Below are 20243 nucleotides of genomic sequence, written 5' to 3' on the forward strand. Positions count from 1 at the left end.
TCTAGAAGCTGGGAAGTCCAAGATCAAGAGCCGGCAGGTTCGGTGTCTGGTGACTGCCAGCTTCCGGCCTCACAGCCTGCCATCTTCTTGCTGCGTCCTCACCTGGTGGAAGGCGCAAGGGAGCTCGCTGGGGTCTCTTTTACGAGGGCACTAATCCCGTTCATGAGGGCTTCACTCTTATCTTAGTCATCTTATCTTATCTTATCACTTAGTCACCTCCCAGAGGTCCCCCCTCCAAATGCCATCCCATTAGAGGTTAGGATTTGAACATACAAATTCCAGGGGGACACATTCAGTCATGCAGGTACTGACACCGCAACAGATGTGGAATGGGTGAAGAAGCTGTATGTTTTAGCCTTAAAAAAAAAAACAAAAAAACCTCAGGAGAACATATCAGTTGACTTCAAATATCTAAAGGTTGTCCTTTCTTAATATTTTAAATAATACTAACGTGTTTTAGTTTATAGCACCTCCTGTCCATTTTGGATAAGGATGGGCAGATAATACATTTCCAAACAAACGCGTATAGTTCGATTGTTTACACTGATTAAAGTGATCTGTTCAACATAGTCCTGTATGTTAAAAATTTGGATTTTTCATTTTCAAATAAAATCAAGTAAAAACAGAGGCTCATGTTATTAAGGCAACTATATATGTATTGCCGAAGAACTCATTGCTGAAGAACAGATTACAAAAGTTTGTTTGCTTCTTCAAATGACTTTATCTAATAGCTATTTTCTGCCCAGTATAGCACAGAAAATACATCCTTAAAGTTTAATATATAGAATTGGCAATGAGCTACTGTCCATATTTGCTTCAGTCAACTTTGGAAAATAAAATATCCACACTGAGTGTTTTGATGAAGCTGAAAAGTGAATTGGGATAAGCAAAACAACAATAAAAATCTATTAAAATGTGGATTTACATGATAGAAATAAAACCTTTATCTGAATCATGGAAAATAGAGATTATGCTTCTTTTCTATGGAAATAATTTCCCTTTTACAGAAAGAGATATGTATTAGTTACTTGCACTTTTCCAGCTAGTGTTTTACGTCATGAAATTGATCAGATATAGATCAACTTCTCCAAGTGGTCACAAATTCAAGGATCAAAGAATAGTGGGACAGGCACCAAATTTGCTGCCTGCTCAACTGAAGTGATTAAAACTTAAAACATTCACAGGCTTAGCATAGAAACAGTACATGAATCTCCGTTTAGCCAGCTATAACATCCACCCTAATGCCCAATGACTTGGAGCAAACTTTCAATAAATCTCTCAAATAAGGCTTGTAACACTCTGTTGCAAAATTCTTATGTTTCGGAGACATAAGAGATGCAGTGTCTTTGAGATGTCGTCTGAGCATAAATAATATCTTGGCATTTGGCATTTTTACAATTATTCAGTTTAGATGTTCCGGTTCCATTCCTTTTCTCCCATCCCATCCCATCCCCTCCCACCCCCTTCCACTCCTTCCCCTCCTCTTTGCTCCATTAAGATTCACGATCCCTGGCTTTCCACTGTGCACGTTAGCACTTCAACATGGAGTGTCTTTCTCTAAGAGGGAATTATGGGTTGGGGTGGAGGCGTTGGTGGTGTCCAATGCTTTTGAAACTATTTCATCGTGAATGTCTCTACTGGAAACAGTTATATGGCTTCTTACTCAAACTTCAGTTTGTTTTATCTATTTTATCTCAGGTAAGAAGCAGAGTCCCATTTAGGGAAGAGAAATTTGTTTCTTGTCAAAACTCATTAACTCACATAGCCACACATTTTAAAGCCTAATTAGTCTCTTATTTTAGAGCCTAACACAACACTGAGATCTGAAAGGCCCCTACATATCTTGTAGCTGTGGCTTGAGAAAGAGGCTTTGAGCATAACTCATTCATTCATTTATTCACGTCTACATTATTGTACCAGTATTTATTGTGCACTGGACACAGTGCTGGGTGCGGGGAAAATAACGGTGAGACACGAGATTCCCGATCTCCTCACGATTCTTCAGGTGCTGAGATCCTTTCTTTCTCCTTTCATTTTTGTTTTTTGTTTTTTGTTTTGAGCTTATTTGTAGTTTCCTGTAATTATCGGCTCCTAAGAAATGAGTGCAGGCCCAGATTCCAATTCTGTGCAAGGCACACACATTGGGTGAGACTAGCCATATGCCTCAATTGGCACGTATTTCTTTTGTCAAGAAAGGATTTGTTATGTTTTTAATAAAGATTGAAAAAATAGGTGGAGTTTTTATTTTATCTCACAATGGAGAGATTTCTAAAGGTCATTAACGAAAATTAATGTAGGGCAGTTGACACTGAGATTGAGCATAAGGATGCCAGCTGCAACACAGTGTTTGGGACACACTCACTAAAAAATTGTTGTTCATCTGAAATCCAAATTTAAGTGGGCATGATTTTTTTTCTAAGTCTGGCAAGCTTATTGGGGCACCACAAACTTTATAAAGTGGGTCAGGCCCGCAGTTCGTCTTTCAGTCCAGAAACTGCCAACCAGGCTAGCGTATAAAAGAGGTCGGGAGATCCTGAAGTATCGAGAGAGTTCTATCCCGACCTTACCAAAGTCACCAAGGCTATCAGGCTCTAACAAGAGTCCTTAAATGAAGAGTAACACAGGCATCAGAAAGGATGCAAAATATCCAAGAACCAGCGGCCTTCCCAGGGCCCTTCTTTTTTGATCTTAGAATGAAATTCATGACGGTGGAACCGCTCTCCAGAGGGCACGAGAGGGCCTCGGGTGACTCTCCGGGTTCACGGCAGAAACACTCCTTTACATAATGTTTATCTCAGACACTAGAACGGTTCCAAAAGAACTTCTCTCCCTTGCCAAGAGAGATCTATTTTTAAAAACCCTTATTACAAAACCCCGTATTTAAATATCGTGGCAATAATCCCCGAGGAAAGGTATAGTATTATAAAGAAAATGGTGAGGTGAGAGGATGTAGGAGGACCTCTTGGGGAAAACTCTCTTCTGGCTGAGACGTTCTGGACCCCCATACCCAAAGAACTCAGAGAGATTCACTACTCAGTATTTTTAAGTTATTTGCACGTGAATATTTTACAGTGATTTTCAAGAACAGATGTTCTCATATTTTCCCCTTTTGCAAATTTTGACAATAATCTTTTAAAATGTCTTCAATATTCGAAAGCGCTTAACCTTTGCTCTGAGGTGATTGCAGGTAAACATCTCGTTACCCGCTAGGCAGGTTTTCAAGGATGTTCCTAAATCACCCGCGAGTCGTGCTCGGGTTTCTGGCACCTGGTAGAGAGCACCAAAGAGGAGTGTGAGGATTTACTCCACACGGATGCCCAGGAATGTCACTGACAATAGTTGATACTTCTTGCAAAACCCTTTCACGGCCCAGCTTCGCATCAGAAATAAGAGGCAGAGAGTTGAAATCAGCCATAGTTGAAAGGGTAGAAGAATCTGGGGATGCCTAGGCTGCAAAAGAGAGACAGAAAGACTACAGGAGAGTTTTCTTCCAAACTCTGAAAAGCTGTCAAGAGGAAGCAGAGACTGGCTTGGTCCGGTGTGGCTCCGGAAGTTGGAGCCTCGATATCTAGGAGAAACTGAAGGGCGGGAGGTTTCTGTCTGTGCTGTGAAGACCCTCCAGTGATGAGAGCTCCCACTTCTCTGCTCGTTGAAATATTAGCCGGAAGACTGGCCTACAGCAAGCCTGCCTTTTCAACTCTATGATTCTGTGGTTCACAAAATTTAGCAACATTGAAGCCAGAGTATGCTCTTCAGACTCTGGATGCTACAGATTCCTCTTTGCATTTGAATCTCAGCTCTGGCTGAGGGACCTTGGGGAGGCTGCTCAGTCTCTATCCACTGCAAAACATCGTTGTGAGGATTGAACAGCATATGAATAAGTCCTGGCACGTACCGGACACTCTGTAATTGTCCACTTTTAAACAAACAAACACCTAGATAAAGAAAATGGTTTCACCTGGGCTGGGCTTTGTTTTTCTGAGGTCTGGGCCTTCTCTGATCAACTTGCAAACACACCTGTGGGAGAAAGAAATGGCATGTCCCCGGGGTTTAGTGGAGTCGAAGAGGAAAGTAGCCTGACCCCTGGGGGATTCCTGGGAAGGTGGCTGCAGATTTCATGGTGGGTGGATGCCTGGATCTACTCTGGCATTGCAACTCTGGGTCCATGGGGCATTGGAAGGTATGTGAAAGGACTGGATACCAAAGGTCGTGACTTCCCTTGAAGGCCCACTTTGGCCTGCAGGGTACTAGGCAAGCAAGACTTCTCTGCTGGAAATGGTAGCAGCACTAGACAGCTCCTAGACAGGGATGCATATATGGATGGTAAGGTGCATGTGATACATTGTGGGGGGCATTGGATAGATGGTGGGGAAACTTGGATGGATGGTGGGAGCTACTAGACAGATGGTGGGGCCACTGAATAGAGGGTGGGGTACTGGATAGATGGTGAGGATGCTGGATAGACGGTGGGGCACTGGATAGATGGGACCCTAGATGGATGGTGGGACGACTGGACAGATGGTGGGGTACTGGATAGATGGTGAGGATGCTGGATAGATGGTGGGGCACTGGATAGATGGGACACTAGATGGATGGTGGGACCACTGGATAGATGGTGGGGTACTGGATATCTAGATGGGACACTAGATGGATGGTGGGACCACTGGATAGATGGTGGGGTACTGGATATCTAGATGGGACACTAGATGGATGGTGGGACCACTGGATAGATGGTGGGGTACTGGATATCTAGATGGGACACTAGATGGATGGTGGGACCACTGGATAGATGGTGGGGTACTGGATAGATGGTGAGGATGCTGGATAGATGGTGGGGTACTGGATAGATGAGACACTGGATAGATGGTGAGGATGCTGGATAGACAGAGGGGCACTGGATAGATGGGACCCTAGATGGATAGTGGGACCACTGGATAAATGGGGAAGGACATTAGGTGGATGGTGGAGGATTAGTTCCAGTGTCCACCCAAAAGGTCCACAGAGGGTCTTCCCTGTCCTACAACAGTCTCACAATGTGTAAGCCCTTCGAGTTTTCATACAATCTAGGGGAGAGGAGGGACCTTTGAGGCTAAGAAACTGGGCCTCTTGCTTTTAGTGGATGGGACCACAGAACAGTTCTAACTTAATTTGCAAAACAAATCCATGTGGCCTTCCGTGCGTCTCCAGCACATGGAGCTCTTTGGATGGCCACACTCATCTCTGCTTTTCCCTGGCCGGGTCCTGCGTCAGCACTATTCTCCATGCCTTCTGCACTCAGCCTCTGTTCTCTCAGAACCCCCCTCCCCTGACTCCCTTCAGACTGCAGGCATCTGCCTTGGGGCTGAGTGTATGTGCTATTTTCCTTTTTTTCAGCATTAGAGGGGTTACGACAACATCATGGAGGAGGTTTCTTTTGTTATAATACTGACTTTTTGTCCTTCCACAGTTCAAAAAAGTAAACTGAGGAAAGCCTTTGCCTGCTTAGGTCTTAGTTGTCATCTCTGATGCAGGGGTTAGAGTTGCTAAGATGCTCTCTAGTTCAAAAGTCCTGTGATCTTTGGCATAGTCGGAAAGTACCGTGTAGTCATATTTACAGTCTCAGTGACACGAATGGAACTGCCATGATGCACTTGGACGTCTTGATGGCTGACCTTGGGAAGAGGGCAAGTTGGCCCGGGAGAGACACTGGCTTTGTTCTCATATTCAAGTCGCCTCAGGAGCAACTGGTCTCCAACCTCAAATTGCTTGAAGGCCTAAGTTCAGGGTCAGTCCCCACCTCTCCATTTGCAGCTTTTTGAAAGACTTATTCAAAGGCAAACGTTAGAACATTTTTGATTTAACAAGTAATCATCAACGGTGTAATTACTCTTTAAAAATATTCCTATGGTCCCTTCCATCTCTACCAGAATCCTTGCTATTTTTACGCATAACATGGAGGTCCGAGCCTGCAGGATTACGGGAGGACTGGATGAGATAAGGTGTAAGATGTGCCTCTCCTGGTTGGCTTGAATAGGAGGCCCTTAGTCAACGGCAGCCTGAGTAGAAGTTATTGCCCTCAAATCTGGGCTCTCACACTCCTGTTCTGTCCACCGGAGGGAGGGCAGGACTTTATCCTCCCTCCTATTACTCTGAATCCTGAAGGTATCTTTTTTGAGGAACCGGGTTTCCCAGCTGTGAGCACAATGAATCCAGGGGAATCATCAGTACAATGATCCATTTCTTTGGAACTCTACTTGCATGATTTTCCATATTTAATGACATTCCACCAGCAGGATAAACACACATGCAAGGCTGAATCATCTTTTCTTTCCCCTCGGATCAGGAACCCAAGAAGACAGGTGCAGGAAGCAGGTGGGAACTCTGGCGAGCAGGATGCTGCTCATGCCAGGCTTACACCGCTCAATGGCCCCGTGGGGATGGGGGTGGGAGGAATGGGGCGGCTCTTCAGCTAACCAGGGTCTCTCCTCTGTAATATACAGCAAGCTGCAGAGAGGGGCATGGTGTGGGGACCTAAAATCAGTTCTCCCGGAAGCCCCTTCAATCAACACCAGAAAGAGGCAGTTTCCATGGCAGTGGCTGAGAGAGTTTCGAGGGGAGCCACATCCCCCTGGGGTTTGCTTAGCGATTCAGGGCATACGGTTAGGCCGTGAAGGGAGAGAACTCATTACATCTCTGACAAGGGCGGTTTGCTCTTCTGCCTGGAGGAGAAGAGGAATCTCTTTTTTGAGCTCTTTTAGAGAATAGAAGAGTTTCCAGATTGGATGAGAGAAATGACAAAAAAGAAAGTGAAAAATGAAAAGACTTCCAAAGAGGTAAACAGAAATGAAAGTGTGGAGAGGGGTGAGCGGAAGAACGTGGCCTTTAAAGCTTATATCCGGATGCCCTCCGCTTATTCCACAGCATGCTTTGAAGCAATCTGCAGCAGTGCACACAACACAGGAGGATAAGGAATAAGTGACGGGATGCGGTTTGAAAAGGCCTTCGGGACTTCAGGTTAAAGATGGCAGCATGAAGGCCTTTTTAGTTCTGGTCCCTCTCTAGAACGCCCCCGAAAACAACAACAAATAAAAAACAGAGGGAAAAAAAGCCCTTCATCTTCAATAAAACAAGGAAAAGACCACAACCCTGCACCCCAAACTATGAAGCATGCCTACCCCAACTAGCGAAGAAACCCAGAGGAAAATGAGAGAGGAAGGGAGACCCCCTCAGGGCTTGAGCAAGAAAGAGATTTCCCTAAATGTGGGATTTCCCATCCTGACGGGAGCTTTCGATTAGAATGATGTGGTCCAGGGCTGGGTGGGTCACCCGATGGATAGGAACGTCCTTGTAGAGGACCAGCGCCCCCCTGAGAACTGGGAAGTGGATGCTGAAGGGGAAATCACACAGGTCCACACTTGCCATTGTCTGAGACCAACTCCTGGTCGAGGGCAGCCGGCCGAGGTGAGATGGGAGGAAGGAGGTGGAGGAGGCAGCATTTGCTACTTGCCAGAGAGCCTGTGGTTTAAAAGGCTTTGCTGTGAACAGCACGGGCCAAAAATCTGAAGGGAAATAAGCATCCAAGTGCGAAGGAAGTGACAGACTTAATGAAAGGGGCTTTGAGACAAAAAAACATTGCCCAAATTTCCTGATCCCCACATCTCACTTCCCCTCCCCCTCCCCAAATGAAATTTCAAAAAACAGCTATCTCATTAAAACTCAGTAAGGAACACAAAAGAACCCACCCAAGATTTAGGACTAGATCCTGCAAAGCGTGGAGGCATATGACGCACACAAGAGGCAAGATGTACGAGACATCTTGATGATGTTTGAAATATCCAAGATGCTTCACGCTGGTGTGTCTGGTGATGCCAAATGAAAGCATTATTTCTGTTGTGAAAAAAATAGACTTGGTCGTGGACTTGAGTTAGCCAAGTAAATATTTTCTTGGCAGTGTACAACATCAGTGCAAAATGCCTATTATGCATCAACTATAATTATAGCATTCAATTAACATGCTCAAGGGATTGTCCTTCTGGCCTGGTGGGGGTTGAGACTGGGGAGATGTGAGCCCTGCCTGATGTCTTTGCCTGGAAACCACAGATTCATATCCGAGCCTGGAGAGCTGCCGTGGACATACTAGTGTAGAGGACGAGCGGGAGGAAGTGGGAGTTGTGGCAAGTTCATAGCACAACTTGGGGCAACTCATTGCCCAATCTTTTCAGTAAAATTGATCTTATTAAGGTTAAAAAAAACCCCAGTTTCCAATCCAATAGACGCTTTTCAGTATTAGTTTACTCGACTTATTTATGGGGTACTTAGGGTTTTGGCCATCCTTTTCTTCTCCAGAGGGTTGGAAAGGTAGTGTAGAAGGAAAGATATACGTAGAGAACACAGGAGGGCGGTGATGTATTGAGTGTCTATTATGAGCAATTTGTAGTTATTTCTCAATCTACAACCACCCTGGGAAAAAGCTGGCATTATTCCTATTTCACAGATGAAAAAAATGACTGAGGTTAAGTCATTGGTTCGAAATCACACAGATAGTAATTGGAGGCCAAGATTCAAACCTGACGATGAGAGAATGGGCTAGCCCTGTGGTCGAATGGTTAGGTTTGCATGCTCCGCTTCGGCTGCCTTGGGATGCTGGGCATGGACCCAGCACCGTTCATCACGCCACGCTGAGGCAGCATCCCACGTAGAGCAACTAGAAGAACATACAACTGGGATATATGACTATGTACTGGGGCTTTGGGGAGAGAAAATAAAAGAGGAAGATTGGCAACAGATGTCAGCTCAGGGCCAATCTTCCTCAAAAAAACAAGGGGGAGGGAGAGAATGAGTCAGTTAGTATCCAAAGGGTGACAGTATTGAGCATTCCTTAGTCAGAAAATGCTACTTAAAAGAAACCTACCTACTTAAAATCTTTGGTGGGGTTCAGGACAGAAATATGCATTTTACTCCACTCTGATATAAGATATCCTTAAACTAGCCAAAGAAATGTAATAAGAGAGAAAAAACTGTGCAGGAAAATGGGGAAGGATGCTTTTTACTCACTAGAAACTACCAGGGCATTCTTCAGGTTGCAGTGGAGACACGGCATGCCTAGACCGAGCAGGATGGTGGGGGCTGATCGAGACACCTGGTCACTTTCCATGACCACCCCTGGCTCAGCGCTGGGCTGGAGATGAGGGTGGGCCCTGGAACCTCCAGAAGTTTATTAGAACAAGAAGCTTACCCAGGTGCACCCTTCTGGCTCAGGTCGGCCACGTGGTGACCGGGTGAGGTAGGGCCGTAGTTTTCACCAGCTCCGACTGCAGCCTGTGCCTGGCCCCAGGAAGTGGCAGAGTCAGGGCTTCAATCTTCTCTGGCATTCAGCCTGTTTGTGATTGGGAGGCCAACTCTTTGCCCAGTTGGTGCTGGAGACACTGAGATGAGTGTGGAAGAGTCCTTATCTTTCAGGAGTCGCAATCACATGTCCCCTGGAGGGCGCACTCCCAGGCCTGCAAGGAGAGTCGAGGCGAGGCGCCCGAGCTGAGCAGGAGAGTGGGCGGGGCAGTTTTCTCCCACGCTTTGGAAGGTTCTGGGATAGTTCTGTGTGGTAGGAATCACCATGGAGCTAGTTCAGGGAAGAGGTGGGACTGCCGCTCTTTATGGCAGAAGGAAGTTCCCGGCCAAGAGAGGCTGAGCGTGGCCTTGGCCTGGATCTAAGGTGGTGGCTCTGATTATGCCACATCCCTCGGTCTCGACAAACAGGACTGAGAAGCCAAACAGCCACGCTAGAGCTGGCTAGGACTCCCTGAGCGTCGGTTTCCCCGTGTGTCCGTAGGGGCTGTAGTGATGTCTCCCTCATGTGGTGATTGTGTAGCACAAGAGCCTGCGAGTACGGGATAAGCTCAGCAACGAAAACTGAAATCATTATTATTTAAAAAATTTTTCCAGTGCCAAATCCAATGCTTCTTCCCTATTCAACCATGACCACCTCTGGAAAAGCAAACAAGCAGAGAAGCAAACAAATTTAAATTTCATTTGTACAGCATCTTAAAATTTGCCAGTGTCATTCTTCCTACGTGCTAAGCCATGCTTTCTCATGCCGTCTCATTCCATGGTTTTGCATGTGTTGTTCCTTCTGTCTGAAACACCCTTCCTTGTTATCTCTCCAACTAACTTGTCATTCAACACTCAGCTCAGCTGTCACCTCTGCACCTGTCTCTGTCTGCATGTTCCTTCTCTGCTATACCTGCCTCCTGGCGTGCCTTCAGCCCAGATGACAACCCTCTGGACATCTATCCCCCTTGATAGACTGTGAGCCCTGAGGACAGGGGCTGTGTTTCATTTCTCTTTACCTAGCACTTAGCATGTAGTAAACCTGAATAAATATTTGTTGAAGATTGTCTTGAGGCAGAATCCATGAAATATTGGAGGAAAATGAGTTTTTAACCATTCTTGAATTGAGTCACTGTACACTCAGAAAAAGAGACAAGTTCTGAAATTAGGTAAACTCTCATGATTTACTCATTTCAACAATTTTTTCCGCTGAAGATGTCTTTATCCAGCATGGCTCCATGCTCTGGGATACGAAGAGGAGTGAGAGAGTCAGTTTCTGCACCCACAGCGAATGAGTGTGATGTCAGTCCCTCCACGTTAGGTATTCAGAGGGAGGAGTCACGGATGTTTCACCCACAGTGGGGAGCTGGGACTGTCTCCCCACACCTGATAGCTGTAGCTGTCCTCTGATGCCCACATCATAAGGAGCTGGTCTAGTGATCGGATAGGGAGGTACAGAGCTGTTGGATTGGGGCCCCCACAATAGGTATAGAAATAGATGTAGAAAGAGCAGCAGTGGGCTGGTGTCAGGAGACCCACGTTCTTGTGTGAGGTCGGCTGTTAAAGGTTGCATGACTTTGGGCAACTTGCTCCCTCTCCTTTCAGAGAAGTTTCAAACTTTTGTAAGTTTCCGCTTAAACACAAAAAGGGTGGGATGAGCTCACTTTAAGATTCCTTCCAGGAAGCTTGGATCTGTGACAGCTTGAAGCAGGCCCTGAAGTCCATCAGCAGGAGCACTTTGATTGGGAAGATACCCCACAGCCCACAAATTGGGTCTTCCACCCTCCCAGCTGTGTGATTGGCATCTCACCAATAGGGTCATAGCATCTGGTTTAGTGAATTAGTGACTGCCTCTGTCAGAGCCTTATTGCCAATAGGTTAAAACCTTCCTAACGTCTAAATGGAAGTCCATGAACTCGACCAACCAAGCGGGCTTGGAAAGGAGGGCATGGAATTCTGAGCATGGGGAGGCGAGTCTGTTTATTTGTTTCCTAGTTCTAATTAGAGAAAGGAAAAGAGTGTCAGGAGTCTTTAGTGGTTCACATCTTAATAGCCTGGTTATAATTTATTAATCCCTTTCATCAAATTTTCAGCATCCCTTTCCCCAGGAGTCTAAAACTGACTCAAATGTATTTATTGTTTCTAGGTGGGGTGTCATTAAATATTTGGCATCTCCTAAAGCTGGTTGGGAAATTGGATTATATACCACGTGAAGGCACACAATTCCTGAAGCAAAAGGCATGAACTGATAAAACATTAGGCAGAATGAGTGATATGTGCAGATACACATATGTTTATTATTTAAAATATTAATGACCTCATATTTATCTCCAGCACCGACAACGCAGGTCTGTGTTCACTTTCTCCTGTAATTTTTCCTCACTGGCTAATCCAGTGGTTTTCCTTAAAGTGGAATAGTAAATGTGTCATGTTTCAAAAAAATTTGATATGCATCTATACCGTGAAATGATAACCACAATGAAGTTAGTTAACACACCCATCACCTCAGATAGTTACCTTTTGTGTGTGTGTGTGGTGAGAACATTTAAGATCTACTCAGCAAATTTCAAGTATGTAATATGATATTGTTGCTGATGGTCACCATACTGTACATTACATCCTCAGAACTTATTTATCTTAAACCACAAGTTTGTACCCTTTGACCAACTCTCTCCAATTTCCCCAGCCCCCAGCCTCTGGCGACCACGCTCTACTCTCTCTGATTCCATGAGTCAACTTTCTTAGATTCCACATATAGGTGAGATCATACGTGTTTGTCTTTCTCTGTCTGACTTATTTCACTCACCGGAATGCCCTCAAAGTTTCATGCATGTTGTCACAAATGGTAGGATTTCCTTTTTTTTTTATGACTAAATACTATTCCTTTGTATTATATACCACATCTTCTTTTGTTTTGTTTTATTGCGGTAACATTAGTTTATAACGCTATATAAATTTGAGGTGTACGTCATTATATTTCGATTTCTCTGTAGATTGCATCATGTTCACCACTCAAAGACTAATTACAATCCATCCTCACACATGTTTGCCTAATCACCCCTTTCACCCTCCTCCCTCCCTCCTTGCCCCTGGTAATCACCAATCCAATCTCTGTTTCTGTGGGTTTGTTGGTCGTTGTTTCTATCTTCTACTTATGAGTAAGATCTTATGGTATTTGATTTTCTCCCTCTGACTTACTTTTCGCTTAGCATAATACCCTCAAGGTCCATCCATGTTGTCACAAATGGCCAGATTTCATCATTTCTTATGGCTGAGTAGTATTCCATTGTGTATAAATACCACATCTTCTTTATGCGTTCGTCCCTTGATAGGCACCTAGGTTGCTTCCAAGTCTTGGCTATTGTGAATAATGCTGCCGTGAACATGGGGGTACATGTATCTTTATGCATTTGTGTTTTCAAGTTCTTTGGATAAATACCCAGCAGTGGAATAGCTGGATCATATGGTAGACCTATTCTTAATTTTTTGAAGAATCTCCCTATTGTTTTCCATAATGGCTGTACCAGTTTGCACTACCACCAGCAGTGTACAAGGGTTCCCTTCTGTCCACAGCCTCTCCAACACTTGTTGTTTCCTGTCCTGTTAATTACAGCCATTCTGATGGGAGTGAGGTGATATCTCATTGTAGTTTTGATTTGTGTTTCCCTGATAGTTAGTGATGCTGAACATCTTTTCATGTGTTTGTTGGCCATCTGTATATCTTCGTTGAAGAAATGTCTGTTTAGATCTTTTGCCCATTTTTTCATTGGGTTTTTAGTTTTTTTTGTTGTTCAGTTGTATGAGTTCTTTGTATATTTTGGGTATTAACCCCTTATGAGATATATGGTTTGCAAATATCTTCTCCCAACTGTTAGGTTGTCTTTTCACTTTGTTCATGGTTTCCTTTGCTGTGAAGAAGCTTTTTAGTTTGATATAGTCCCATTTGTTTATTTTTTTCTTTTGTTTCCCTTGCCCGGTAGACATGGTGCTTAAAAATATGCTAAGACCTACATCAAAGAGTGTACTGCCTATGTTTTCTTTTAGAAGTTTCATGGTTTCAGGTCTTACATTCAAGTTTTTAATCCATTTTGAGTTAATTTTTGTGCATGGTGTAAGGGAATGGTCTACTTTCATTCTTTTGCATGTGGCTGTCCAGTTTTCCCAGCATGATTTATTGAAGAGATTTTCCTTTCTCCATTGTATGTTCCTGGCTCCCTTGTAGAAAATTAGTTGTCCATAGATGTGTGGGTTTATTTCTGTGCTCTTGATTCTGTTCCATTCATCTGTGTGTCTGTTTTTCTGCCAGTACCATGCTGTTTTGGTTACTATAGCCTTGTAGTATATTTTGAAATCAGGGAGCTTTGTTCTTTGTTCTTTTTAATCAGGATTCCTTTGGCTATTTGGGGTTTTTTGTTGTTCCATATAAATTTTAGGATTCTTTGTTCTATTTCAGTGAAAAGTGTGTTGAAACTTTGATACGGATTGCATTGAACCTGTAGATTGCTTTAGGAAGCATGGACATTTTAACTATGTTAATTCTTCCAATCCAAGGGCATGGAATATCTTTCCATTTATTTGTGTTCAATTTCTTTCAACGTTTTATAGTTCTCAGTGTACAGATCTTTCAGCTCTTTGGTTAAGTTTATTCCTAGATATTTTATTCTTTTTGTTCCAATGTAAATGGGATTGTATTCTTAATTTCTCTTTCTGCTACTTCATTGTTAGTGTATAGAAATGCAACTGATTTTTTTTATTGAGTTATTGATAGGTTACAATCTTGTGAAATTTCATTTGTACATTAATGTTTGTTAGTCATGTTGTAGGTGCACCACTTCACCCTTTGTGCCCACCCCCCACCCCACCTTTCCCCTGGTATCCACTAAACTGTTCTTAGTCCATAATTTTAAATTCCTCATATGAGTGGAGTCATACACAGATTATCCTTCTCTTGCTGGCTTATTTCACTTAACATAATTCTCTCAAGGTCTATCCATGTTATTGCAAATGGAATGATTTTGTTCTGTTTTGCAGCTGAGTAGTATTCCATTGTATATATGTACCACATCTTCTTTATCCATTCGTCTGTTGCTGGACACTTAGGTTGCTTCCATGTCTTGGCTATTGTAAACAGTGTTGCAATAAACATTGGGGTGCATAGGACTTTTGGGATTGCTGACTTCAAGCTCTTTGGATAAATACCCAGTAGTGGGATGGCTGGATCGTATGGTAGTTCTATTTTTAATTTTTTGAGGAATCTCCATACTGTTTTCCATAGTGGCTGCACCAATTTGCATTCCCACCAGCAGTGTATGAGGGTTCCTTTTTCTCCACAACCTCTCCAACATCTGTTGCTATTAGTTTTAGATATTTTTGTCATTCTAACGGGTGTAAGGTGATATCTTAGTGTAGTTTTGATTTGCATTTCCCTGATGATCAGTGATGATGAGCATCTTTTCATGTGCCTATTGGCCATCAGTATATCTTCTTTGGAGAAATGTCTGTTCATGTCTCCCCCATTTTTTGATTGGGTTGTTTGATGTTTTGTTGTTGAGTTGCGAGTGTTCTTTATATATTATGGATATTAAGCCTTTGTCAGATATATGACTTGCAAATATTTTTTCCCAGTTAGCGGGTTGTTTTTTGTTTCAATACTGTTTTCATTTGCCTTGAAGAAGCTCTTTAATCTGATGAAGTCCCATTTGTTTATTCTTTCTGAAATGCAACTGATTTTTGTATGTTGATTTTGTATCCCACAACTTGACTGTATTCATTTATTATTTCTAAAAGTTTTTAATGGATTATTTAAGGTGTTTTTACATATAAAATCATGTCATCTGCAAATAGCGACAGTTTCACTTCTTCTTTTCCAGTCTGGACCCCTTTTATTTCTTTTTCTTGCCTGATTGCTCTGGCTATGACTTCCAATACTACGCTAAATAAGAGTGGTAAAAGTGGGCATCCTTGTCTGGTTCCGGTTCTTAGAGGGATAGCTTTCAGTTTTTCTCCATTGAGAATGATATTAGCTGTTGGTTTGTCATATATGGACTTTATTATGTTGAGGTACTTTAATTTTATACCCATTTTATTAAGAGTTTTTATCATAAATGGATGTTAGCTCTTGTCAAATGCTTTCTCGGCATCTATTGAGATGATCACATGATTTTTAGTCTTCATTTTGTTAATGTGGTGTACACATTGATTTATTTGTGGATGTTGAACCATCCTTGCAACCCTGGAATAAATCCCACTTGATCGTGGTGTATGATCTTTTTAATCTATTGTATTTGATTTGCTAGTATTTTGTTGAGGATTTTTACATCAATGGTCATCAGTGATATTGGTCTGTAATTTTCCTTTTCTTTTTTGAGGAAGATTAGCCCTCAGCTAACAGCTGCTGCCAATCCTCCTCTTTTTGCTGAGGAAGACTGGCCCTGAGCTAACATCCATGCCCATCTTCCTCTATTTTATATGTGGGATGCCTACCACAGCATGGTGTGCCAAGCGGTGCCATGTCCCAACCCGGGATCCGAACTGGCGAACCTTGGGCCGCTGAAGTGGAATGTGTGCACTTAACCACTGTTTGCCACCAGGCCGGCCCCTGTAATTTTCTTTTTTTGTGTTTTCTTTGTCTGGTTTTGGTATCAGGTAACGTTGGCTTCATAGAACGAGTTAGGAAGCTTCCCCTCCTGTTTAGTTTTTTGGAAGAGTTTGAGAAGGAAGGTATTAAGACTTGTCTTTCTCTGTTTGACTTATTTCACTCACGATAATGCCCTCAAGTTTCACCCATGTTGTCACAAATGGTAGGATTTCCTTCTTTTTTAATGACTGAATATGATTCCATTGTATTATATACCACATCTTCTTTATCCATTCATCTGTTAGCAGACACTTAGGCTGTTTCCATATCTCGGCTAATGTGAATAACGCTGCAAACGAACATGAGAGTGTAGCTATCTCTTCGAGATAGTGATTTTGTTTCCTTTAGATATGTATGCAGAAGTGGGATTCCTGGATCATATGGTTGTTCTATTTTTAATTTCTAGAGGAGCCTCCACATTATTTTCCACAGTGGCTGTACCAGTTCACACTCTCACAAGAGTGAACAAAGATTCTCTTTTCCCCACATCTTTGCCAACATTTATCTCTTGTCTTTTTGATAATAGCCATTATCAGGTGTCAGGTGATATCTCATTGTGGTTTAATTTACATTTTCCTCGTGATTAGTGATGTTGAGCATATTTTCACGTTATCTATTGACCATTTGGATATCTTGGAAAAATATCTATCATGTCCTTTGGCCATTTTAAAAATAGCATTATTTGGGGTTTTGCTGTTGAGTTGTCTGAGTTCCTTATATATTTTGGATATTAACCCCTTATCAAGTATATGATTTGCAAATATTTCCTCCCATTTTGTAGGTTTCTCCCATTCTTTCCATTTTGTTGATGGTTTCCTTTGCTATGCAGAAGCTTTTTAGTTTCATGTAGTCCCACTTGTTCACTTTTGCTTTTGTTGCTTGTGCTTTTGGGGTCATATCTAAAAAGTCATTGCCAAGACCAATGTCAAGGATTTTTTTCCCTTCTGTTTTCTTCTAGGAGTTTTATGGTTTTCTATATTTAAGTCTGTAATCCATTTTGAGTTAATTTTTGTGAGTGGTGTCAGATAGGGGTCCAATTTCATTCTCTCTTATGGGAATATCTAGTTTTCCCAATACCATTTATGGAAGAGACTATCTTTTCCCCATTGTGTACTTTTGGTGTCCTTGTCAAATATTAGTTGACCATATATGTGTGGGTTTATTTCTGAGCCCTCGATTCTGTTCCATTGGTCTGTGTCTGTTTTTATGCCAGTACCATACTATTTTGATAGCTTTGTAATATATTTTGAAATCAGGAAGTGTGATGCCTCCAGTTTTATTCTTTCTCAAGATTACTTTGTCTATTTGGGGGCTTCTGTGGTTCCATATGAATTTTAGGATTTTTTTCTACTTCTATGAAAGTTGTCATTGGAATTTTGGTAGGGATTGCATTGAATCTATAGATCACTTTGGGTAGTATGGACAATTTAACAATATTAATTCTTCCAATCCATGAACATAGGATATCTTCCCATTTGTTTGTGTCTCCTTAAATTTCTTTTCATCAATGTCTTACAGCTTTCAGTGTACAGCTCTTTCACACTCTTGGTTAAGTTTATTCATGAGTATTTTGTTGTTTTTGATGCTATTGTAAATGGGATTATTTTCTTTATTTCTTTTTCGGATAGTTCCTTGTTAATGTATAGAAACACAACTAATTTTTGTGTGTTTATTTTGTATCCTGCGAGTTTACTGAATTTGTTTATTAGTTCTAACCGTTTTTTGGTGGAGTCTTTAGGCTTTCCAAAAAATAAGATCATGTCATTTGCAAACAAGTAATTTTACTTCTTCCTTTCTGATTTGGAAGTCTGTTATTTATTTTTATTGCTTACTTGCTCTGGCCAGGACTTCCAGTACTATGTTGAATAGAAGTGGTGAGAGTGGGCATCCTTGTCTTGTTCCTGATCTTAGAGGAAAAGTTTTCATCTTTTCACTGTTGAGTATGATGTTAGCTGTGGGCTTGTCATATGTGACCTTTATTCTGTTGAGGTACATTACTTCTATGCGTAACTTGTTGGGAGTTTTCATCATGAAAAGATGTTGAATTTTGTCAAATGCTTTTTCTGCATCTATTGAGATGATGTGATTTTTATCCTTCATTTTGTTAATGTGGTGTATCACATTTACTGATTTGCAAAAGTTGAACTGTCCTTGCATCCCAGGGATAAATTCCATTTGATCATGATCCTTTTAATGTGCTGTTGAATTCAGTTTGCTAGAATTTTGTTCAGAATTTTTGCATTGTGTTCATCAGGGGTATTGGCCTGTAATTTTCTTTTCTTGTAGAGTCCTTATCTAGCTGTGGTATCAGAATGATGCTGGCCTCATAAAATAAGTTTGAAAGTGTTCTCTCCTCTTCATTTTTGGAAGAGTTTGAGAAGGATTGGCATTAATTGTTCTTTAAATGTTTGGTAGAATTCGCTAGTAATGCTTTCTCGTCCTGGGCTTCTCTTAGTTGGGAGGTTTTTGATTATGGATTCAATCTCCTTACTTGTTATTGGCTTATTCAGATTTTCTATTTCCTCATGATCCAGTCTTGGTAGGTTATACGTTTCTAGGAACTTAAACATTTCTTCTAGATTATCCAATTTGTTGATGTACAATTTTTCATAGTAGTCTCTTATGATCCTTTATATTTTTGTGATATCAGTTGGACCATCTCCTCTTTCGTTTATAATTTTATTTGAGTCATGTCTCTTTTTTTCTTGGTTAGAAAGAAACAAACCCAGCTAAAGGTTTGTTTATATTTTCAAAAAACAAACTCTTAGTTTCATTGATCTTTTCTATTGTTTTTCTGTTCTCTATTTCACTTATTTCTGTTCTAATCTTTATTATTTCCTTCCTTCTACTAACTTTGGGCTTAATTTGTTCTTCTTTTTCTAGTTCCTTGAGGTGTAAAGTTAGGTTATTTATTTGAGATCTTTCTTTTTCTTTTTTTAAAGAAGGTTAGCCCTGAGTTAACATCTGCCACAATCCTCCTCTTTTTTTTTTGCTGAGGAAGATTGGCCCTAAACTAACATTATGCCCATCTTCCTCTATTTATATGTGGGACACCTGCCGCAGCATGGCTTGATAAGCGGTGCTAGATCCATGCCCAGGATCTGAACTGGTGAACCCTGGGGCAGCCAAAGCGGTGCATGCAAACTTAATCACTACACCACTGGGCCGGCCCCTTTCTTTTTCTTAATGCAGGTGTTTATAGCTATAAATTTTCCTCTTAGAAGTGTGTTTGTTGCATCCCATAAGTTTTGGTATGTTGTGTTTCCATTTTTGTCTCAAGATATTTTTTGACGTCTGTTTTGATTTCTTCTTTGACCCATTGATTGTTCAGCAGTGTGTTGTTTAATTTCTACATATCTGTGAATTTTCCAATTTTCATCCTGTTATTGATTCACACTGTTGTGGTTGGTTTCATATCATTGTGATTGGAAAAGATACATGATATGATTTCAATCTTCTTGAATTCATTAAGACATTTTGTGGCCTAACATATGATGTATCCTGGAGAACGTTCCATGTGCACTGGAGAAGAACGTGTATTTTGCTGCTGTTTGATGGAATGTTCTGTACATGTCTATTAGGTCTATTTGGTTACTATAGTGCTGTTCAAACCTGCTGTTTTGGTATCAATTTTCTGTCTGGATGATCTATCCATTGTTGTGAGTGGGACAGTAAATTTCCTACTATTATTGTATTGCTGTTTATTTCTCCTTTCAGTTCTGTTACTATTTGCTTTGTATATTTAGGTGCTCTGATGTTAGGTGACATAAATATGTACAATTGTTATATTCTCTTGATGAATTGGCCCCTTTGTCATTATATAACGACTTTTTGTCTCTTGTGACCATTTTTGACTTAAAGTATATTTTATCTGATATAAGTGTAGCCACTCATCCTCTCTTTTGGTTCCTTTGCTTGGAATGTCTTTTCCATCTCTTCACTTTCAGCCTATCTGTGTCCTTAAAGCTAAAGTGAGTCTCTTATAGGCAATATATTATGCCACTGTTGCAACATTGGAGAATTCTGACTTTGTTTGTGTATTTACCTTTCCTGGTGAGTTTTATACATTCCTATGATTTTACGTTGTTAATTAGTGTCCTTTAATTTCAGCTCATAGAGAACTTCCTTTGGTACTTCTTGTAAGACAGGTCAGTGGTGATGGACTTCCTCAGCTTTTGTTTGTCATGCCTTTGTTCGTTCTGTTCCCTTCATCCACAGTGCATCAACATCTACAAGGTCACACTATGTGGCAACATTATTAAGGATCTATCATTATCACAGAGCAGGAAAAGAACTCAGGAAT

The sequence above is a fragment of the Equus przewalskii genome, chromosome 26 (assembly GCF_037783145.1).
Source record: "Equus przewalskii isolate Varuska chromosome 26, EquPr2, whole genome shotgun sequence".
In the NCBI taxonomy this organism is placed as follows: Eukaryota; Metazoa; Chordata; class Mammalia; order Perissodactyla; family Equidae; genus Equus; species Equus przewalskii.